The 24506-nt window shown below is 45.0% G+C and overlaps 1 long non-coding RNA gene across 1 annotated transcript; it reads left to right on the top strand.

Annotated features, from left to right (window-relative positions):
• Positions 1–800: 800 nt before the first annotated feature.
• LOC139002211 (uncharacterized) lies at positions 801–3111 on the top strand. Its single transcript, XR_011470131.1, has 3 exons — positions 801–878; positions 974–1016; positions 2591–3111. It is a non-coding gene; the product is annotated as an uncharacterized lncRNA (long non-coding RNA).
• The last annotated feature ends 21395 nt before the right edge of the window (positions 3112–24506 follow it).

Below are 24506 nucleotides of genomic sequence, written 5' to 3' on the forward strand. Positions count from 1 at the left end.
AGACACACAATGCGCTTAGGGAAACGTCTCGGCCAAGGCAGCCTTAAGCAAGCCTTAGGTTTTGTGATTACTATGGTCTGCTTTTCTAGGCCCCCTTCCATGGTCCCACTCCTAGGTACTGTCCCTCGAGGTCAGGGTCAGATTCAGACTGCATTCCGTCTTCCTGAGCACCTGCTACAGCCCAGGTGCTCAGCTAGGCACCAGCTTTGTCAATGAGTGAAACACGCCCGCCTGGCTCCTAAAGGCCCATTGGAAAGAGCCCTCGCTGGGAGTCAGAGACACGATTTTTGGAGGCAGGTCTCTCTCGGGCCAGCCATGCCATCTCGGCAAGCTGCTTTGTCTCCCTGAATCTGGGATCTTCCCTGTCAAAAGGAAAGGATGACCCCTCCCCTGCCTTCCTCAGGGTTCTAGCAAGGATCCAATGTCATGTGTGCATGCAGGGGGTCTTTCATTACAGCGAAATGCTTCTGCTAAGGTGAGGTGAGAGTGAGACTGAAGGACCCCGCATACTCTTACCCCAGGGTGGACGGCATGTGAATAGTGCTCAGAGTGGGCAACAGAGGAGAACAGAGGCAGGAGGCAGGAAGGAGGAGGACCTGGGCCTAAATCCCAGTTCTACCACTTACCAGCAATGCCACCTCAAACAGGTTACATACTTAACTAACATAGCCATAACTCAGAATCATGACAGCTACCTTATAGGGTGGTTGTAAGGAGAATATGGAATGATAGCTGTGAGGTGCTCACAACCGTGTCTGGTATATAGTGACCTCTAGAAGGGTTGGCTGTGCTTAGGCGAAGTCACCCTATTCCAGGGCCCAGCGCTTGTCAAGCTCCTGAGAAGATCCTGTTCGCAGAGTCTGTCATATAGGCAACTGGTGAGTAGAGGAGAATTCTAATTCATCCATTTACCAGGTAGAATTGACCTCTGCTGGGGACTGAAAACTCATGTTCGGCCATCCTTTCCTTGTAGGCAAGCTCCCCAAGAAAACCAAGCGGAACCAGCATCTTACCTGGTAAGCAGAGTTTCATGACAAGGGAGGCAGTCAGGCAACTGCTTATGTCTGTGGGCACCATGTCAAATGGCCTGATGCATCCAAGTCCATGACACCTGTCCCAGGGCCTGGGCAGAGCTGTCTGTAGCCAGAGCCCTTGTCCTGCTGGTCAAACAATACCTGATTCCAATGGCTGCCCTTTGTCCATGCTGCTGCTCTGCCTTACCACCCTTCCTTCTTCACATAGGGCCAGGCCCTTGATTTTACTTGCTCCTAGTCTGGTTCTTCCCGCTTCTGGCCTATGACCTCCTCTGGATTTGGGGGTACCCCTACCTACCTGATGTTGCTCCTTGTTCACTGACTCTGATGGTTTAGCTCTCTATAGCCTGCACCTTGTTTGCCTCTTTGTGATTATTATGGTCTGCTTTTCCAGGCCCCTTGCCATGGTCCCACTCCTAGGTACTGTCCCTTGAGGGTTAGGGTACCTACTTTAAGGAGACATGTCATGACCTTGGTATTTCCTAATCTAGGCAATAGCTTAGCAGCTGTAAGGTCTAGAGGACAGGGCTGCACTTGTGGATGCTCTCATTTAGAAGCTGGTCCTTCACCTCTGTTGTTTTTGAAGGAGACTGAGGACTGAGGGAGAGTGAATCACTGCCTTCATGAGGCAGGGACCTATGTCTGTCTGATTCTCTGGTGTTTTATTTGGCAAAGGCCAGGACAGTGCCCTGCGCACAGCTCAATCATATCTCTCCAAGGAAGAAAAGCCACTTCTCAAGAAAGCATCTTGAACACTTCAGAATCTGTGTTTTCATTGGCTAGAGAAGACAGCATGCCCAGGTTTTCCACAGGATAAATCATTTTTCCCACAGAGCCCACTACTCCCCCCGCCCCCGGGGAAAGCTCTGTTCCAGTCTCACCATTCCTCGGCCCAGATCCTTAGATGGCTCCCCTTTGCTTCTAAAATCAAATACAAGTCCTCACCTTGGGAGTCGAGGCTTCGGATTTGCACCGGACCTAGTCCTCCAGACTCAAGCTTCATGTGCTTCCACAAGTGCTCTTGGCTGCATTGCAATGACATTGCTCAATGTTTCCCAGACTTTCCACTCAAACCTCCCTGTCTCCATTCCTTTCTTCGTGTTGTTCCCTCTGTTTGGGACAACCTCCCCAACAAAACGATGTTCGAGAGGAATCTTGAAAGCTCTAAGTGATCCTCAAGTCGGCTGGAATCGCGGCGAGCTTTAAAGACCGAGCTTGAGCAGCATTTTGTTTATTGAATCTCTGACTCGTTGAGGTCCCTTCCCCCTCTTACCCTCTAGCATGTGCATCAGTAACCTTCCTTTGTTTTGCTCAACTTTTGCAATTGTTTCTGTAACCCCTTCCTTCACTCCCACCCCTGTCTGAACGAAAGTTCTTTAAGGATAAGGACGTGGTCCAAATTTTATTTCCTTTCCAGCTCTGTGCACATGGTGCTGTCTCTGGAAATGAGGGAAATAAGAGAACTGAAGAACTGCTGAATCAAGCAGTGATTCTATAAACACAGGTGCGACCTCTACAGTTTATGATTCTCATTTCTTATTGTTTCTGAGTTGCAGGGATCTTACAAGAGGAATGATTTTTGTTGTCATCCAGAAAAACTGATTTCAAGCATCATCGGCTGGACTGAGAAGCCAGTACACCTCAGATGACTTTAAACATGCCACAATTCTTGCTGCCTGAATACCTGGAAATTCAAAATGCTACTGCTTGCAAGTTAATGTCACCACGGCCATGCCTTACACATTGGTCATTCAAATGGAAGTCACATGTGGTTTCCTCTCAGTTCTAGGAAGGCCAAGCATGAATTTCTCAAACCTGTCCAACCAATCTCTATTTAGAAAAAAAAGATAGAGGCTGGGCCATTGCTCAATTTGATTGGCTAATATGCATTTTAGAGTACCTGGACTGTTGTTAAAAGGAGTTCCTGTCTTATGGCTCAAGGTTGCATCCTTGAACTTGTGAAATAAACTAGTTCATTAGCATATCTTTGTATCTTCCCACGCCTTTAGGTGTACCTATTTCTTGACATGTTTTCAGGATGCTTTTGGGAAGCCTATGTTTAAAGGATATTTTTTTTGGTATGGCATGGAGACTGAGTCTCTTGACAATGACTTGAAAAAAAAGAATAAAATCTATTTTACATCAGCTGAATGTCTCTAATTGGGTCTTGAAGGCCAAAGAATTCTGTTCAAGACAGCTGGGGCTTGGGTAGCCCCAAACCAATTAACTCAAATTATATAATTTTCCTCCCCCTCCTACCCCCAAAGCTTGACTTGCTTATTTAGTAAAGAGGAGGATTAGTACAAGCACTCAGGACTCCATTCTTTTGCTGCCTGGTACAATATGCTAAACCCTGTCCTGGGCCAGTCTGCAGCACCCTGGCTGGGAAAAATGGGGTGTGAGGGGAGGGGTGGAGTTAAAGTCAAGCAGTCTCCTCAGTATGTCTCCTCTTTCTTGGGATACAATGCAATTCAGCATAAACACAATGCTGGGTGACCAGGCAGCAGGAAGCATCTTAGCTTTGGAAACAAGCAATTTCTATCCCTCCTAAACCTCTGAAAATGTGCAGGAGCCAAATGAGGTGATCGAAGACCAGAGAAATATGAACAGTTATGGAGGAATCAGTCTAGGAGTGTGAGCGTATGTGTGTGTAAAGGAGCACATAGCTGTACTATGAATAGGTTTCATGTTTCTTCTCTTTCTAAATGGTTTGCTAAGGCTGGGATAGCCTTAACAAATGACAAAATTATGTAATGATTCCAAAAGCATTTTCCAAATTAAAAAATAGAATAAAAAATTTAAAAAGTAAAACAATACTGTATGTTACAATATCACAAATAGGCTCAGTAAACTTTGTTACAGAACTGCTTAAAATTTTTTTCTATTTTATGTAAAGTACTGCACTTTGGATGTTACAAAATTATCATCCTTGTAACAGGATGCTAAATTTCTGACTTGACTATTGTGAAATATAAATGAATGTAAAATCATTTAGTTTGAATAAGAAAGGGTAATTCGTGCTATCTTGAGGCTGTTAGGATTCTTCAGGGAAGCCCATCTGGTATTTTTTGGCCTTTGGAATCCTAACTTGTAAATGCTGGCCTCTATGTGCCAAAAAGAAAAGGCAAACAGGAGACGCTTGAATGCCTCTTCTCTAAGGATATAAAACACGACGACAAACTTACCCTCGTACTTTCTCACACCTTCCTTTCTGAGAGGACTGTTGGCTCCTCCAATGTCTACAATCAGTTTCATGGAACAGGCTTCCCCGGTATTGTGGGTCCTAGAAGTTATCTTCCACACTTGACTGTTTTATTGTTGTTGTTGTTTTAATCCTCACCTGTTGATTTTTAGGGAGAGTGGAAGAGAGAGGGAAAGACAGAGAGAAACATCGATGTGAGAGAAACACATCGATTGGTTGCTTCCTGCATGAGCCCTGACCAGGGTCCGGACCAAGGAGGAGCCTGCAACCAAGGTACATGCCCTTGACCGGAGTCGAACCCAGGATCTTTTGGTCTGCAGGATGATGCTCTATTCACTGAGCCAAACCAGCTAGGGCCACACTTGACTTTTTGTTCATACACCTGTCAAAAAGGACACTCTAGTGAAATTAAAGTCCACCAGGAAGCCACAAGTCCAATTTTCCAACCCCCTCAAAACTCCCCCCTCCCCCTGCCCTGGATGAAGCAGCATTTTGCCTTCTGTTGATGCTACCATCTCTATAGGATTTTCTGAGACCTATGAAAGAGACTCTAGAGCTATGTTTATCGGTTTTCCTTGGAAGCTACTGACCATCAGTGTGAGACTCAGAACTGGAGAATCTCGCCCTTTGGCCCTTCAGTCCATGGGCTTAGGCCTCCTGTGTCGACGGCCTCTGTCTTTGGGGAGATGGGTTCTCAAACTGAGGAGCCACAGCCCCAGCAAAGGTATTCGGGTAAGACCCGGAGTGTGGATACGAATGAAAATAGAGAACACGACTTTCCAGTTCAAATTCTGAGAACGCTGAAAATGTTTTAGTTCTCCATCACTTTAAAGATGAAGTCAGGGCAGCCGGGAAGGGAAGTGACCACTCAGTCACACAGTGACTTAGTGACATAGCCTGATCAGTACCCCGTCCTCTGGACTCAGTTGAAGAGTGGCCCCTGGGGATCAAAGCTGATCACATCTTAATCATAGAAGCATCTCACTTATTCTTTTGCCTTTATAGATTGTTAATGGTAGGTTCCCCTGTGGTTTGATTTACAAGTTGTGGTTTCCCCCTGCTGCCCCTGGCTGGACAGATTTGGCATCTGTGGTCTGGTCTCTAAGGTGGGAAGCCGACAGAGCCCTCTCCATCAGATGTAAAAGCTGGAGGTGTACTTATTCATGAATGCAACACCATTGTTTCCATCTCTAAGCCTTAGCTGGCACGTTGCTTTGAGACTCTTCACCAAAATCAAAGCACCACTGTGGTTTACTTTGCAAGTATCTTGAAAAGGAAAATGTTTGAGCACCCCTCTCCTGGCCCTACCTCCATGTGCTGTGTGTAATGATCCAGGGAGAATCAATTGGACACTGCGTTTTAAAGATAAGGATTGGGATTTTACTTCTGGGTAACCTGGTGACCCCAATCAATCTCTGTCTTACAAACCCTCTGAAGATTTGATGCTCCAGTCTGCAATTAAGTCCCAACCTCCAAGAATGGCAACAGATGTTGCAATCCAAACACCTTTATTAACTATTTATCTTCAGATGTGTATCAAGGATCTCTTGGCCAACAGAAACGGTGGACGGCTCCTTAAATGGAAGAAAATCACACTCTTTCATCTTTAAGCTATTTTACTCTGTAATCCCTTTGTGCAGATAACACAGGATATGTTAAGAAGGTAGCCAACAACATTTAATTGCTTTAAAAATTTGCCTTTTCTAAATGTAGTTGTCACCAATCCAGTGAAAATATTGCCATTAAATTGTGTAGCCCAATTATACAAAGCATTAGGTGGCATTTAGGGCAAAGAGAAAACATACCCAAAGTGAAGATTTCAATATTTGGTTTCTCTTTTTCTCCTTACACCTTGCTGCTTATACAGGGTGGGGCAAAATTAGGTCTATAGTGGTTCGTATTGGAAAATAATACAATGACTTATAAGTAAGAATACAAGAATAAACTCTGTTTCATCTACTTACAACTGTAGACCTACTTTGCCCACCCTGTATTTCATTTGCCAGACTTTGGACCTATTTGAACCGTGGCTCCAACACCATAGGAATTATCCTTGCCACCCACCTGCTTTACAAGAATGTCATGAGGATTATAAATGACAGCGGAGGACTTTCAACACCGGGACTGAGGTACAAGGCCAACAATGTTTTAAGCAGTACTCTGCATCATCCTTTGTATTTCAATTCATTAAGGCTTTGCTCTGTAACCAACGTCTTGCCTAGAGTTTACTGAGGTTATTCCAGAGAGAGGAAAACATACTATTGTGGACTCAAGGAGGCTTACTCTCTCTGGATTTAACTCTGGCTGCACTGGCTAGATCCCTCTCTCACAGCAGGCCGAGTGGGCAGTCTTTCTCTTCAAGGGCAAGGTGAACCCACAGGGAGGCTAATGCTTAAGCTTCTCATCACTACAGGCCCTTCCGCAGTGTGCTCATTGCCATTTGTCTTTGTAAAATTTGCAGAAATCAGATATTTTAACCATCATTGGCTAAGAATGCAATTTCCATTCTGATCCCCCCCCGCCCCGCATCATACCCCGAGGGCTGTTAAGTGACACTAGAGTTGGTCCCAGAACATTGTGAACTCCAGCCAAGAGGACCTTGAGTTGGGGTTACCTTAATTTGGGCTTCACGGGATATAGTTATGTGATTTGCTGTCTCTCCTGTGTAATGAAGTTATTTCCAGCCTTTCTGATGTAAGGGTGACTCTCAGGAATGCACCGCCACCTGCCCACTCACCTGCTATCGTGACACAGAGCTGCAGACTGAAGGTCCCCATCAAGAGTTAAATTAAACACTGGAGGTGGCTGGGGAATGGAGGGGAAGCAAGGTTTGCCAGATCTGGAGCTAAAGGCCAGAAGGCTTCTAATCACCAAGGCTATACAGTTGTAAATGGAAGCTTCCATGTCAATGATGCCTGGTAAAAGCAAAGCCAGGACTATGCTTAATAAGGCATCACTTGTAATTATAAACATACCATATGGTTTTTCTTTTAAAATGAGGAAATCATGTCAGCAATGATATAGGTGAGAAACACAAAGGCTGAGCTCCCGGAGACAGTGCTGGGAAGTGACTGGTGTGGGGGCTTTGGGCTCTATGCCCTCAGACAAGTTATCACCTTCAGTCTCCACTGAAAATGGGGACGATGCCCTCACCTACCTCAGAGAGGACAGCAATGAGACAACACTCCTGTGATACTTTGGAGGCACGCGGTAAAGGGTAGCTTCCACTGCCAAGAATGCAATTTTATTAAACACTGAAAAGTTCCATGAGGCTGATATGTAGGGCTGTGATGGGCAGAGACCAGGAAATCAGGCAGGAAAGGCTGATTGAGGCCTGGCAATCAGGAGCCTTAGATGCCAGGCTAAGGGACAAAGTGTCAGCACAGCTACCAGAGAGCTTATTGAATACGAGGCTCCCCGAGCACCTACCTTGGGATGGGGTCCAGGAACTGGAGTTTAGCAAGAGTGATCTCCTTAGCTGGTGCTGCTTCAGAAACTTTTTCTTATTTTTTAAAACTGGGACTTGATTGACTCATTTGCAAAAGTCATAATAGTTCTTCATGCTCCCAGTTCTCCTTTATGCAAAGTCAGCAAAGGCAAAGCCAGAGACGGGGCTGAGGGTGATGGTGGGAGAAGGCACGTGGTCCAGGATTGAAGGAATGCTCTGGGGACCTCTGAGAAGCCAGCCTTTCCCAGGGGAGGCAAAGCAGTGGCCAAGTTTGCATTCTCAACTTGCCTCCTCTTATACCCAAAAGTCACTGTGGGCCCTTGGGTGATTCTTGCCTCCTCTCTGAGCTGCAACTTCCTCCTCTGTTAAAAAAAAAAAGTCTAGAGAGCCGAGTTGGGTAAACTCTAAAGTCCCTTCCAGCTCCAAGTTTATCTGTTTATCAAACAGCCTAATCTTTGCAAAAGCACTTGCAAAGGCTACAGCCTGGAGACAGTCTTTGCAAACTTTGCTGTCAGACTCAAGGCTTTGGGGTTATGCAAAGGGCACCAAATACCCCTGCCATCAAGATAAGAGCCTTTCTCCCTGGCGATTCACGTGCACCTCTGCAGGCTGGATCCTTGTCTGATTTAACCCTTATCTCGCTGCAGCATTTGGTGGGGTGGACATGGAAGCAGCTAGATGCTGTCAGTCACCGGGCCGACTTCCTGAACCCTTATGTGACGGAAGGAAATAAATTGGGTTTTGTGCCCTCCAATTGGAAGCCTGTGATTCTGTGGTGTGAAAGCAAAGAAATTAAGTGCCTTTGATTTTGGATAAACCACTTATGCACTCCTGGCCTCGGTTTCTTCATCTCAAAGATTTTTGGTTCCCTGGAGGATATTTTTCATCTTTATTGCTATTAAAATCTGTCTTTAGATTTGATAATTCGACATTCTGATGGCATAACTTTTACTAAATCCTATTCATTCCCTCACCATATTGTAGAATGGCCTGACTTTTTAGAATTAGATTATAAAATAATAACTCATCCTAAACAAAAAGCTGCCTTTCTACTCACCTTATCTCTATTAAAGACATCTTTACATTCTGAGGCAAATAGTGGTAATAGTGACCTCACGAAGGGCCTCTCTCCTAGTCATTCACCAACATCTCAGGAGCTCCCTGGCTTGTCTGATCTAACCTTCATCACCTCATTAAATTCTAAATGTTGTGTGCTAATGTAATTTCCCTCTAAAGATTCCCAATGATCTACTGATATGTTTTCTAAAGAAAGACAGGGGAAATGATAAGTCTGTAATCACCTGCTAATTTACTTTCTCATTTCCAGATACAAGGGGAAAATCATTTGTGATGTGAAAATGTAAAATCTTGGGGGGAGGTGGGGAAAGGGGAGTGTGTGGTCAGTAGCTCATGACTTCATGAATGACTAACCAAGAAAAGCTAAAGGATAACATTTTTATGAAAAAGGCTGAAGGAGGTATGCTGAGTAGGAATTAGTTCTTGAACTCAGATCACTCCTGCCCGGCTGGTCTCCTGCCTCCTGCAGAGATGGCTCAGACACCAGGATGCCTTACACTGTTGTTTCCCTGGGAGGCCTCCTGTGGAGCCTCCTTCCCCCATAACCTGAGGAAAGCATTGGTATTCCCACAGAACAGCCATATTTACCTTCCTTCTCAATAGCTACTTGCTCTCTGGGCTTCTGAGCCTGTGGTCTGGGCCTGGGGCTTTTGGGAGACACTCCCACCCAACCCCCAGGTCCCACTACCATGAAGCAGAGTCTCAGAGGGCATGGGGATCTGCTATGAGTCAGGTCCTGAACACACCTTCCAGTTCTTCCGCTTATGACGCACTGTGTCCTCAACAGACTCACCCTCCACATGCCAGTCCAAGGGAGGCTCCCTGAAATCCCCTTCCACTGCTGAGGCCCACAGAGGTGGGGCGGGAGGCTGCCTGCCAGAGGTGGCTGAGAAGCTGGGTAGCTGAGAGGCTGGGCAACTTGAAGTAGTCTCATCCAAGTATCAACGTGCAGTTTCTGTTTGACTGCAGTAAAGATCTTGTGACAAATATTTATTGAGGCCTCCTTAAGTATGCTCCACAGCATAAAGAGAAGAAAGAAATGTGGTTTGTCCCAGGACAATCGAGGGCTACTGTGGTAGACACACAGGCCGACAGCCATGGGTGCCTTCTCTGCCTCGAGCCTGGAGGCTTGCTTACCAGTGGCCCAAGACTCCTAAGACAAGGTAGTGGGGAGGGGGACAGGTAGGCAGAGGCCAGCCTGAGGATATTGTAAAGCAAGGGGCTACTCCTGCCCTGCCCACAGACCAGCTCCTCCAGGGCATAGGATTCTCAGGGGAGTCTGTCCTCTGGGCCCAGGCCTTTGCTTCCAGCTTCCACCATGGACCTTCACACAGCAACAAGTAAGCACTGACTTGCCCTTTTTCTGGCCTCATTTCTCTTAACCCAGACCAGAGTCTGGGTCCTTTTGACTGCCTATTTCTTCTGCTTTGCATATCCCCTGATGATCTGTGTGTTGTTGGTTTTTTTTTTTTTTGTTTTTTTTTTGTGTGTGTGTGTGTGTGTATGTGTGTGTTTGGCTCAATATCCTATTCTCTCTGCACTAAACCCCACCTCTTGCTCCACTTAAAGATTCCCAATGATCTACTGATATGTTTTCTAGGCCCTAGGCCTCCCTCCCAGGAACGCTGTTGCCCTCTTCTTTAGGCCACATTGGGCTGTCGGCAGCCCAGCAAACTATCTTCTCCAGAAGCCCACCTTTACACTGGCCAGCTGTTGTTTCTTCAGGTCTGACCAGCCCCTGCCTGGGGATGCTCTGGCCATGGCCACAAAGTTTCAGGAGAGCCTCACGGCATCCTTTGGTTATTGCAACATCCTCCTGACAGGTCTAGCCCTCTAGGCTCACCATCCTTCATTCCATCAACAAGGAAGAGGGTTGATGACTAGGATTGTTTAACCTGGAGGATGATCTTTTGTGGATAGAAGGTGACCAGATGGCTGAAGTGCTTCTGTGTAGCTGAGGGGTTGCTCTTGTTCTCTAGGGCCCCAGTGAGTTTCGGGGAACTAGGGCTGAAGGATGGAAGCGCCAGGAGGCCGAGCCTGCCTCCATAGTGGGAAAACATCCTCATAGAGTTCTCCCAAAATGGGGGGTGCTGCCTTGTACCTCAGTAAGAATGTGCCTAACAGGTTCAGTGGACAGTCAGCCACTGGAGAGATTGGGAGAGTTTTAAAGGCCCTTTTTGACTCAGTTGCCTATTGCTACATACTAAACCATCCCACTTAGCCACTTAAGACAACAGGGATTCATTATTTCTCATGATTCTATGGGTTGGCTGACATCAGCTGGGCAGTTCTACTGATCTCCCCCTGAGTCAGTCATGTGACTGAGGTCATTTGAAGCTCTACAGGAACTGGAGGATCTAAGATGCCTCACTGACCTCCAAGGGCTGTCAGCTGGGCCTCCTCTCTGTGTTATCTCTTACCATTCAGTCATCTAGCCCAGGTTTTCATACATGATGTGAGGAATGTTGCAAGAAAACAGAAGAAGCTGCAAGCATGGGAAATAGAGCACATACTTTATCGCTTCTGCCACATTCTATTGGTCAAAACAAGGCCATCCCAGCTCAAGGAGATGAGAGAATAGACATCAAAATAGATATTTGATGGAAGGAATTCAATGTATTTGTGATCATATTTAATCTAACACATTTCCAGAATTACCTCTGATTTTGGATATTCTGGTTTATCCCTTAAATTCCATTAGCCCCTGGTAAGGTCATGTGGTACATCTCTATACCTGCAAAGAAGGATTCTCTTAGGACACTGGTTGCCTACTAATATCCACCCCTGATTTTTTTTGGGGGGGCGGGTGGTGCCTACTCCATCTCTACACAGTCTCATACTTTAAGGGAAACTGGCCTTACAGCTCCTTTGCTAGCAGGCTGATGAGCCTAATGGATCACTAACTGGCCTGGAAATCCAGGTCTACACTACTGAAGGCATTGTCCTGCCCACAGAGATTGGTCAGGAAAGGCATGTAATCTAATGCAGGCCAACAAGACATGAGGAGAAGTTTTCTAGAAACTTCTGGGAAAGATTTCCTCTTCATTAAGAAAGAACTACTGGATAGTTTCTCTTCTTCCATTGTAGGCAGAAGTGAGGCCTGGCCACTATCCAGTTACCAAACTAAGGAGGCAACCATCACAGAAAGGAGGCAAAGCCCAGAGAACTGCAGAGAAGGGGAGTGGGCATCCAGGCCATCACATACCTGATCCCTGGCCTCTACCTCTGGGCTTGTTTCAGGTCTACGAGCCAACAACTCCTCTTTACTGGGTAAGCCAGCTTGAGTGGGATTTTCTATTTCTTGCAGTTGGATATATCATAACTGACTCAGGACCTGAAATTGTTACATGACAAATCTAGTCACTCTATAGGTAGGTTATAAATCAGATATTAGCTTTTAAAGAGATTAATAGCTAATGTATCTTTATTTTACTTTTCTAGAAAGCAACAAAACAGAAGATTCGTTATGTAGGAATAGAACTAGAAATACCCTTGGACATCATCCCTTCAGCCACCTCTCGCAACAGATAGAGAAACTGAGGCCCAGATATTTCAGCAGCAACAGGACTCAGGTGTCCCGACTGCCAGGCCAACATGCTCACCATGACTCTCCACGTGCCCACCTGCCCTTCACAACAGTGCAGTCATTCACATGCCCAGAAGCACAGGGACCCCCATGCTATTTATACTTTGTCAACCTCTAAACAACTGCTATGGAAATCTGCTTGGCAGTTTCTTAAAAAATCAAACATGCCTCTATCCTAGGACCCACCAGTTTCACTCCTGGGCATTTACTCTAACGGAATGAAATCATGTCCACACAATGACTCCAGTAGGAATGTTCATAGCAATTTATATTCCTAATAGCTAAGAACTGGATACATCCCAGATGTCCAATAACAGACGAATGAATAAACAATACATTATGGTATCATGGTATATGAGGCCATATTCCATACAATGGAATACTACTCAGAAAGAAAAATAAAGGAGAATCTCAACAGCATACTGAGTGAAGGAAGTGAGACACAAAAGAGGACCCCTAGTATGGTTCTGTTTAGTATATAAAGTTCTACAACAACAAATCTAATCTGCTGATGACAGAAATCAGATCAGCAGTTGCTTTGTGTTGTGTGTACTAGAGTATATGGAGGGGCATTGGTCAGGAAGGGGCATGAGAGAAATGTTGGGGTGATAGAAATGTCCTGTGTCTTGATGGGGGTTCAGGGCACATGGGTGTATTCATTTGTCAAGCGCTGTGTCCTGGAATCCAGAACTTGGGGGCATGGCTGTCTGTTCCCACTTCTGCTAATGGCTGGGGTCAGCCAGCTTCCCATATTCTCCGCCAGTGCCTCGCTGTTGGGCTGGGCCCAACCACAGCTCCCGTAATAGCAGGTTGGGAGAGCCATTTCCTCTCGGCCCTGCGACCACATCACAGGGCCGGCCATACCCACTGGCCGGCTTCCCTTGCCACTGGCTGCCTCATGGAACCCCCTTTCCTAACCCTCAGGTACCCTTCCGGAACTTTCCTGAGCCCAGGCTGCACTTGACATTACTCGAGCCCCATTGGGTAATTAACTCTGGTTTTCTGACATTCCAGGGCTGCTCAGAATTCTGAGTCATTGCAGCAATTCTTTCTTTAACTTTTTTTTGAAACCACCATTTGTATTTTCTTCATATTTCCTGGCTAATTGTCAAATCAGGGTCTCTCCAGATACCAACATCTGGTACTAAATTGCAAGTCTGGATAATCTTCCAAAATGATGTTTTTTAAAAGCCAGGGAACTTCTTTTGCTCACATTATTCATCTGTTCAAAACATTCTCTCAGTGATTTCTCTACTGAAATATATCTTTCAACATGTCAAGCTCTATTCTATTTAAGATAGGCCTACCATTGGCATCGGGCCCTATGCTGCCTGGAGGACATGGGTCTATTGTTTTGTTGTTCTCTCTTACTTTTCTTTTTTGAAAAATCAATAAATTACAAGTAAAGCCTTCACGAAAAACTATTGACTGGATAAACGAGCTCAGCTTTTCCCTTATTATGATGTTTATATTTTCACTGCAAAATGAAATCTCTAAGGCCAGACATATGGCACCCAGATGAAGTCTGCTTGTCTGAATCTGGGGCTAGAGGTGGTTTTAGATATTTCACACATGCAGTGCGTGTCACCCAGCTGGGAGTATGTGCCTGGGATGGGGAGGAACCCCAATCCCAAGCTTGATTCCTTTTGCTTCTCCTGTAATTGTAGAAGTTGCCATTCCTTTTCTGTAGAGTCGGGAGGTGAGGATGCCAGGGCACACACCTAGCCTGGAGTGTAAAGGAAAGCATGTGGTGGAGGGACAGGAGATCTGTTTCTGGTCCCAGTGTCATCACTAACTCATAGATGGGTCACTTCCCTCCTCTAGACCTTCTGCCAACGTGGGCCTTAGAACAGATCACCTGGTTTTAACCTCAATGTCTTTTATGGGCCAGTTGAAGGGAGGAGGGGGTGCTGGTGGGAGAAGGGGGAAGAAATGTCTCAGGGAGTGGGTTCCTGGCCACCTCTTACTTCTATTTCAACCAGAGCCAGGTCTCTTTGATTTGGTTTATATCTTGGGTTTCCACATAAACCCGAGCAAAACAGCAACAATAACAACCATCACCACCTCCTTTTGGGCCATGTCTAGTACTAGATGATCTAAGTGGCCCCCTCCAGGCTGACATGGGAGGATTCCTTGTTCCTTCTTGGAGCTGAGCCAGTGACCCTCAGAAGGGGCTCCATCACCAACCCTCAGACCAGTCATGGAGGAATCACATGTTCGGTGCTAATTTGGCATGTACTCTCTCTGATAAGTGCTCCTTCCTTCCTCCCTTCCTCTTTTCCTTCCTTCCTTCCTTCCTTCCTTCCTTCCTTCCTTCCTTCCTTCCTTCCTTCCTTCCTTCCTCCCTTCCTTCCTTCCTTCCTTCCCTCCCTCCCTTTCTGTCTTTCTTCCTGAATACTTCCTGCTGTTTCGCCTGCATGCTATAGGCCTTCCAGCGGCAATAAATCCACTTCACACTTTGAGCTGTTTCAAAGTGAATTTGGAAGGTGAATGTGCCTAGCCTTCTGTCTAGACACAACTTCAGTGTGCAGAAGGGGGTTGGGCCTGCTTGGGGTTCTCACACGAGCCCACCAAGGCCCATCTGTGGCTTCATAAATCTACGGGGAGCCAGATTCGACTGCCCACGGGAGGGTTTTCAAACCTCCAAGGCTGCCAGCTGTTCAGAACGGCCTTCTGCCAGGCATGTGAAGTCCTGAATCAGCAAAAATTGGGTGCCTTTAGAAGAGACTGGGAGAAATGTAAATTTAAAAACACAGCACCAGCCCAGCACAAAACAAATGTTGAACAAAAGGTTAATTCCAGGGATAAACAGCTCTAGGTGGCCGCTTGGCTGAGAGTCTGGTTCCCATTTCGTTATGCCATTCTGCCAGATGTACCCCTTTATTGATACATCCTGCTGAAGCTGAGATGAAACACAAACTAGAAAGCTGCAAAGATTGCTGGCAACACTACGCGGCAACGTGCAGGGGCAGAGAAATCTCTGAACGTGGCCTACGTGGGGCTGCACGTTCCCAGAGAGAGCCGCCCGGACAGGGGCCCCGTGTATGCCGTTTATGCCTCATGAGATTTTTTTTTTTTTTTAATGGAAAAAGAGGGAAGGTCACCTGATTCTGCACCCTTTATGTGTATTGGTGTCACTTAAGAGATGGACGTGAAGCTCATTCTCTGCTTTTCCTCGGTCTGGGAACTCCAGGCTCCATCTCTCCTGAGTCTTCCTTTGTATGAAGTGCTTTCCCAGTTCCTTCAATCATTCACCCTGAGAAATGCATCGAGAACCTCCCATGAGCCAAGTATTGGCTGTGTCCTATTTTAGTTAGTGACATCACCCTTGGTGTTGCTTTAGGACAGGGGTGGGGAACCTTTTTTCTGCCAAGGGCCATTTGGATATGTAAAACATCATTCTGGGGCCATACAAAATTATCAGCTTAAAAAAATTAGCCTGCTCTATTTGGTCAAACATTTAATCAACTCACCCCTAATGCCTTGGCAGGGCCAGACCAAGTGATTTTGCTGGCCTCACATGGCCCTCGGGCCAGACGTTCCCCACCCCTGCTGTAGGGCAAGGACCATGCTTATTTATATTTGTATATTATGTAAGTTATTAAATATATGTTCATGGAGGGAGTCACAGAGAGAACTCCATGTGTCAGTTTCCTTCCCCTCTGTCCCAGGACTCCCGCTCTTGTCTGATCCCATGCAAACGCTGGAAGGTGAAGTGGTGGCCCGGCCGCTTCCCACTTGCAGGCAGAGAGAACAAAGGCCGCCTGCGCCGGAGGTGTTCTCTCCATCATGTGGAAAACTGTGTCCAATCTCATTGTGGGAAGCAGCAGGTAGCTGTGAAAGGCAGCTCAGGCCCCCATTGTGATGGCCGTGGCTGCAGGTGAAAGGTCACTTCTCAGGCAAGACTCTGACCCTTAACTTTTTTGTTGGGAGTGTCACAAGGTAAATTAATCAGATTTATAGCATTAAGCTCTGCCAATTTCTTTATCCTCTTGGCTCTTTTTCTCCAGCAAAACTCTCTCTCCTAGGGGGGAAAAAAACTCCTTTTTGATGAAAGGGGAAAGTGCTTTTTGTTTCTCTCTCACAGTTTTCACTAAAAAGTGAAAATAGTTGGACACATATAGATAAAGCCCAGAGGCCAGGGCAGCCCCTTCTTCCTAGAAGAGCTGAACGAGGGTTCTTGCACGATGACGTGAACTTTCCCGGCTCTTAATCAGATGTCCCCTGGTGTGGGGACAATGAGGAGGGCAGGATTTGCTGGTGGTGAGAGGCGTCTTGATTCTGGGCAGAGCCCTCTCCTTTGACCAGAGCAACTCAGCAAAGCCCATTAGGGTTACGTCACCATGAGCTTATGTCTCATTTGGACCCAGCCCAGGGCAGGACTGGTACCAGAGCAGTATTTCGGCGTGGCAGGTAGTTTGGAAGTGTACGGGCTGAGAACCCTCAATCCCAAAGCCAGAGGCTTGAAGCTGCCTCCCAGCGGGAGTGGGAGGGAGGCTGCTGCTGCTGCAGGTGCTTTTCAGGCAGCCTTGCAGGAGAGCACCAATTTCCTGCTGCTAGAAATTTGTCTGCAAATTTTTTCTCATTCAGAAGTGACGGGATCCAGGAGACACTGGCTAGATATGATAACTTGATTAAGGCTTGCACAGGCGACCCAGATGCCTGGGAGTTGGCTGGAAGAGAGCATGCTCCCTCCCTAACCTTTCGCCAGCAGAGAACTGACAGGTTGCAGCTGGTAGATTTCTACACCCTTAGCTGGAAGGGGCCAATGTTTCAGACTCAGAGCCCTCTGAATACTGCAGTTCTGTTTTCGATACAGCTCCTTTGCAGATAAAGAAAAGTCAGCTAACAAAGCATCCTGTCACCACATTTATGTGCAGCATAAAATAAGAATTGGATTATATTGACTTAACCAGTATTTAGTGAGCACCTACTATGTGCTAAGCCCTATTTTAGACAATGGAGGTATAGTAGTGAATGTTTTCATGGAGCTTATCATCTAATTAGGGAAAACTGACAGTAAATACTTACGTAAATTCCCTGTATGTCAGGGGGTTAAAATGCCATAAAGAACAACCAAGCAGGGTCAGAAGATAAAGAATGATGATGGGGGTGGGGTGATACTTTGGATGCATAGAGTGGATAGGAACATCCTCTTTGGGAAGATGACATAGGCTAGAGGCCTAAATGAAGGGACAACATAAGCCACATTGATAACTGCTGCAGAACCCCCTGAAAGAGGGTTTAGCACATGATAGGTCCTGAGGTGGGAGTATGCTTGATATGTTCAAGAAATATTCTTTTACAATGAAGTCTTACTTATAAATGCAAAAAATCAATGTAATAATAGTGGTAGGACTTTTGGGACACTGTTGTTATGAGGATTAAATAAAATAAAGCTTATAACACATAGCAGAGTGTCTTTGAATAGTAAGAATTTAATAAAAGTTAACTGCTTTTATAGTTAGTGTTTATTAAGCATTTCATAGTCACAATTATCCTATAAGGTTGGTGGGTAATTAGCACCATCTTATAAATGAAGACTCTGAGGTCCACAGAAGGGAAGTGATTTGCCCAAGGTCACACTCCAAGTTAGTGGCAGGTGGAAACAGCCTGAGTCATAAGGGCTGATGCAAAGTCACCCAGGAAAGCCGTTGGTCAGACTTTGCCTGAGCAGGAAATAAACTTTTATTTCATTAAACCACTGAGATTTGGGGGCTATGTGTTCCAGCAGCTAGCATTACTTAACCTGACTAATACAATGGGCTGCGAGGGTAGAGACCAGGACTGAGCCCCTCAAATAGCAGAGCTCATGGCTTTTGGAGGAGAAACTATGTCACCCACAGAGAAGGTAGTAGAACAGACTATGAAGCCTTGTCTCTTGGGGCTCATTTAGACAAGGTTCCTCACAGGTTATTTTGATATTTCATTGGTGGACATGGCTTTTTAAAAACTGCATCTATTTCTTAGCACACTGCTAAATCTTAGTGTTTAGAAAACAGAGGGTTATATTTGGGAGTGGGTGGGGAGAGAGAATAGCCAGAGCTAGAGGAAAGATGAAGTGTAGAATAAATAAATACAAATTGCCATATAAGGTGTCTGCTTCCCTAACAAAACCCGTGTATCCTTCAAAGCCCTGTTTGAATGCCACTTCCTCCAGGAAGTCTTGTCCAGCATGTGTTGCCCTGCACTTCCACAAAAGATCCCTGTTGACTAGTAGTCATTTGGCCTCTGTTCTACTTATACATATATGTACATACATAGCTCCTGCATGAGACTGCATGCTTCCCAAGGTCAGGCCTGTGACCTCATAGCTCTCAAAACAGTTCAGGGGCAGGATTCCATTTGAAGAGAGATGCAATAAAGCAGTTTTTTAAAAAAAAAAATTTAAAAGATGATTTTAAATGATTGGGCAACTATTCTGAGAACATTTTCTTTGTAATATGTTAATATCACTGCTCACAAACATGCAACTTCACATGCACATATCTTGCAGTGGGCCCCTCATTTCCATGGGCAGAAGGAGTGTGATGGTGTATTTTGCTGTTGCCTTTATGTTGATATTCAAACTCCTCTTCCCCCCTCACCCGCATCAATTATTGAATGCCTTTTAAAAGAAAAAACTAACCCAGCAGATGTGTGTGAGCTGTTTGATCTCGAGACTGAATAGGAACGAAAGTATCCGAGACTCAGATTATGGTGCAGAGAGGGGGGAAAATCTGAACAGGAGCTCTGTGAAGGAGAGAGTTTAGCTTTGATCTTCTATTGAATTTTGCTAGTGGGGTGTGTGTTTATATCTATTTCTATTTATCTTTTTAGCTCTAAAATTCTGTGCTGCCTTGTCTGTCTTTTGTAACACCACAGAAGAGTGTCGTCTGGTTCTGTGCCATGTGATTTAAGTCATTTAAGGTAAGAATCTAATTTCTCTGGGAAATGAGGAGAGGACTGTAGCTTAATTTATGGATACCTTTTCCTTTAAGGGAGTCTAAAATAATTGGGCCACTTTCTCTCAAACCAAATGGAAAAGAGGCCTATTAAAGAGCAGAGAGGCTGTGCTTCCCGACGAGGAGGTCTGACTTTATCGCTTAATTCCCAATTTGCACATCTTCTGCACTAAAAAAAGCCCAGACCTTGGAAAGTAGTGTGACCTTTGTCATCTAGGAGGAAATTAAAGCACACTTGTTTATAGTTAAATCTTATTTCAAAATTCCCCATGAGTGGGACCTCTTCTTAAAAAAAAAAAAAAAAATCAGTCATCTTAAAAGTTAAGATAACTGGAGAAATTTTAAAAGGCACCTGCCCTGGTTTGCTGATAATATCATATAATGATACTGGTGTGATATACAGAAGGTTTTTAGTTGTCCACGCACTTTGTGGATTTTCAATGCCTTTCTCGGTGTAATGAGTTCGTTTATATTCTCACTATTAGCTTTTTCTCTTGGTTTGAGGACTGTTGAAATGCTCATTATAAATTTCCTTTCCTGACATGCATTCTTCAGTTAATATATTCATTCATTCAACCAATATTTATTGAGCCTACTAAGTGCCAGACACTTTGCTTGTACACTTTTAATTTGTGGTGGGTATTAAAAAAACACATAGATGTTTATCTGCACCTCAAGGCATAAGCTTGCAAGAGTTCCTAAATCAGGCATGAAGAATCCTCCTACGCAGCTATTCTTAGAATTTGTTTTATTTAGCATTTTCCAAGTTTTTATTCAATGCCAGCCAAATATAAAACCCAATGCTAAGCCCTGGCATGAGCAGGGAGGTGGGTCATGCATGACTGTTTTCTACATGGCTTGGGGGTGGGACTGGGGAGGGACACACAGAAGGACCACTAAGGGAGAGAATAGGTAAGGGTGGATGGAGTAGGGGGAGCACTCAGAGAAGGGGGACCCCTTTAGCATGGGCTGAAACTTGTCAGCTTCCAAATAATCAAATTGGAATGTCAGTGCTCTGGTGTGGAAGGAGATGCGATTCAAATGCTGTCCAAGGGGTGTGATCGTTGTTCGGGAATCCTTCCCTGCTGGGCCAGGAGGGGAGGTCACACTCTGGAGAACACCTGTTGCCTAGAATTTAGGCTGCGCTTCTTTGGGTTGTGGATCACAACATTCTAGAAGATTCCAGAGAGACTACCTCACTTCTCTGCTAAATGAAGGCCCTATTAGAGGCAAAAATATGATTGATATTTCCCACTCCACCCCCCAAAAAACTTGCTACAGCCTTACATCTTTTGTTGTTCTCTATTGCACCTCCCCTCCTCCATCCCCTGGAATGATTTCGAAACTTCAAGTGTTGGTTCCCACTGACTTTGTGACAGGGTAGGGTGATCCCAGGGAATAAATTGTCACAGTAGGTGCAGTTATATTGGTTGGCTCTCATAGGCCCATCCTCCCTTTGCTTCATTGGGTTCCATGTGTAATAAACACTAAGCCCTTGGTTCTGCCTTATTTAGAATTGAAAACTGTTCACAGGTTTTCTTAGAGAAATTTTAGACTTTTGTGGTGTTTTATGCCATTGTTGGTCATGTGTATTTTAAGTATGTAATTTCTGATGGGCTCCCTTTGGACTTGGCCAGCTGAAAATAAATTAGAATTCAAAATAGCTGTATATGTTTTACATTTCTAATCATATATATCTCTGTGACTGTTTAGGCATTAAACAACTATATCCAGAATACCTATTATGTACATCAAGTACCTACTGTGTAAAAAGTAAACAAATAGCACAGAAAGATGCAAGTTTTCCTCCTATATTTATTTGTACAATAATGTATATGCATTCAGTACTATAAAAGCTTCATTTCTGATGGCATTGTATAGAAAGTTTTGCTAGTAAGTTGAATAGTAATAAAGACTTTGCTAACACAATATTTAGCATAGATTTGGCAGTTAAACATGTCTGACTTAAATACTGGCTTTGCCACATATTATCTGTGGTACCGTGAGCAAGTCACCTAAACTCCTTCTTATAAAACAGAGATTTCGGGGCTGTTTTGTGGATAAAATGAGATAACATTCAGTGATGACTATTATGCCTGTCACATAGTAGTTGCTCATGAAGTGCTAGTGATTTTTCCACTTTTTTGCATATTTTTCTAGTGTCTTTAATTGGGTTTCAAAAGCTGTGATCACTTTTTATCTTATGATAGAAGTTTATATTTTCAACATTTCTCTTTAAAAATGTCAAGATCTGTAAGGCCTTACACACTGGCCGTGTGGGGGCTTGTCTCTACAGCACGCTGATAAGGTTGCCTCTTTCGGATTCTTGCTGTCACATGGCACACACCTGTAGCCCCAAAGTAACTGAGAGGCCTCCTTCTGTGGTCCCTGGCCACCCCAGCCCAGCACCACCCCATGTCATCCTGAGGGTGCTCACATTACAGGTGTGTGTTGGAGAGGCCTGCACTCCCAGCAGAGTCTGTATTCTCTGTGGCCGTCTCTCACAGACACCTCTCTGAACCTCTGCCTCCCTCCCTCCCTCCCTCCCCCTCAGGAGCATGTGGTACTTCTGCCCCTGCCAGCTTCTCAGAGCTGGTCTTCTTGAAGTCATTACCAAAGGTCATTCTCTTTGGCTTTCATAACTACACCTCATCATACTGTTGTTTCCACTCTGTTTTTCCTAGCTTTTGAACTCACCCAGCCTCTCTAAGAAAACTTTCACATTTCCTTTCATCTCTCTTAAGGTTTACACATCTGGATCACTCCTACTGATGTCCAGTCAAACCCAGCCAGCTTGGGGAGGCAGGGCCCATCCCCTGTCTTGCCTGTTGGCTCCATCCATTCATGTCTGGGAGTTGCACCTGATTTTGCTTTGAGGAACCATCCAGCACCCACTGTGTGTAGTCTTGGAGGGGCTCTGGGACCATTGGTCAAGTGGTCCTGCTTTCCCTTGGCCAAGGCTTGGCATGTGATTATAACTTGACCAATCAGATTCTCTCTTGGGAATTTGTATTTTGGATGGAAAGCCACTGTAGTCACCTAATCCCTGCAGCAGCTTCCTATTCAGACTGTCCATTGGTTTCTGCTACCAGGGGCCTGCCTGGGTTCCCGGCCATGCTGACACTGATTCTTCTGATTCTACAAATGGTCCTGTATCCTCTACTAAATCTCTCTTGTGTTTAAAATAGTAAGATTTCACTTCTCTTGTTTGCAACCAAGAATTCTAATTGATATAGTAGGTCAGTCCAAATATTTAAAGCTCAATTTATATTATGATTACTCTTAGCTGATCCACAGTGGAATTCTAAAAATCTACTAAGTTTTGAAACAAAGAATTTGGCAACTGTGTTTTAGAGTGAACTTCCTGGTCCCTTGAATAGAAAGGCTTTTTCTTAATCACACAGCTAAAGGTAACTACAGATACTACAAGTAAGCTCGAGAAAGGCTGGTGTGTCTAACCTTGTCTTTAAATCAGTGCTTCTCAAACTTAGTGTGCAGGAGAATCACCTGGAGAGCTTGTTGTTCATCAATTCTTTTTTTTTTTTAATCCTCACCGAGGATATTTTTTTCCATTGATTTTTTTTTTTTAGACAGAATGAAAGGGGCGGGGGGCGGGGGGGAGAGAGAGAGAAACATCTATGCAAGATAGACACATGAATTGGTTGTGGGTTTCATGCCCTAGACCAGGAATCTAACCTTCAACCTTTTGGTCCAAGGGCTGATGCTCTAACCACTGGGAAAAACCAGCCAGGGCCCAAACATCAAGTTTCTTGGGAACTACACTCAGAACTTTTGACTTAGTGGGTCTGGAGTGGGACCGGAAATCAGACTTTTGAACAAGCTCCCGCTGACACTGCTGCTGCTGCTCTAAGGACCACCGTTTGAATAGCAAGTCCTTAAATATGATCTTTCCCCAAGTAAGAGAGACTTTGGAGCACCGAAAGATTCCCTCTGGCTTGTGAAAATTAAAAGACGGAGACAAGATGAAAACTGCCCTTCCATTGAACTTTAGAGATGCCTGCTGCTCCCTGACCTCAGTAACAAACTGTGTCCCACTGAGCCCTGAGCAGGAGGAGACAATGGCTGGTTGGAGGGTGTGTCCAAGGGCAGGGTGTCTTCACCAGCCAGCCTGGCACCCCTCAGAGCCTCACAGGCTGCTGGGCAGAAGGTCCAAAGCTACTTCAGTGGAAAGTTAAAAAACAACAACAACACACCAATAAGTAATTGCATAAGATCCAGAGGAAATGCATGACGGCCTCCTGGGACTACTCAGCAGTGACCACAGCTAGATCCGGGACCTGGAGCCGAGCCTGCTCCTTACTGTGTCCTCACAGGCCCCCATCCCCACCTCCAACACCCTCCTCACTTTGCTCTTCCAAACCATTTTCTTACCGTCCCCTGAAACCAGCTCTGAGCTTACCTCTCCCCCGGCCCCCTTCCCTGCCATCTTCATTCTGCATTATTCCAACATCTGCATACTCAGCTTTAAAATGTTAAAAGTCCTGTTCTGACACTAATAACAGCCACTACTTCTCTACTCCTTACTGCATTCCTGGAGCTTTGTTTATCTATCTCATTTAATTCTCCCAACAACCTTATAAGGTAAGTGTTATTACCCTTGTTTATAGATGAGAAACAAAGTCAGAGGAGTAGTTTGCTTAAGATAAACTTAGAAAAAATTAGAGACAGAAATTAAACCCTATTCTGTCTGACCCAAAATCTATATCCCAAACCACTCTGCCATGCTAAACCAATACATGCTATATGTATGCGTGCGTGTGTGTGTGTGTGTGTGTGTGTGTGTGTGTTCCTGTACATGTCATGGTATTTTGTTTCCCTTTCTAATGGAAAACTCACCTAGGCAGGACGAGATGCTCTGGGAGAATATCCTAGTGGTTCTTTGACCTGGCTCACATTATATGGAGTGCGTAGAGTCAGGTTTCTTTCCAGGGTAATCATTCAAGAGATATTGCTTACCACTGATGTATACTCTGATGGCTGACATTTTTGAACATCGGCAAGAGTAGGCACATTACTGGAAGAGAAGCATTTTTTCCTATTTACCAATTAGCTATATTTTCCATTCATGTCTATGAGACATATGAAAAGTCTGATGTCCAAAAGGAATAAAGAGTTCATTATTTGTCATCATCCATTGAGAGTCTGTTTTGTGCATACCATGAGGCTGGGACCTAGAAAGAGCCATAGAGGATCC

The sequence above is a fragment of the Myotis yumanensis genome, unplaced genomic scaffold, assembly GCF_028538775.1.
Source record: "Myotis yumanensis isolate MYYU_CA2020_CCGP unplaced genomic scaffold, mMyoYum1.0.hap1 SCAF_2, whole genome shotgun sequence".
In the NCBI taxonomy this organism is placed as follows: domain Eukaryota; kingdom Metazoa; phylum Chordata; class Mammalia; order Chiroptera; family Vespertilionidae; genus Myotis; species Myotis yumanensis.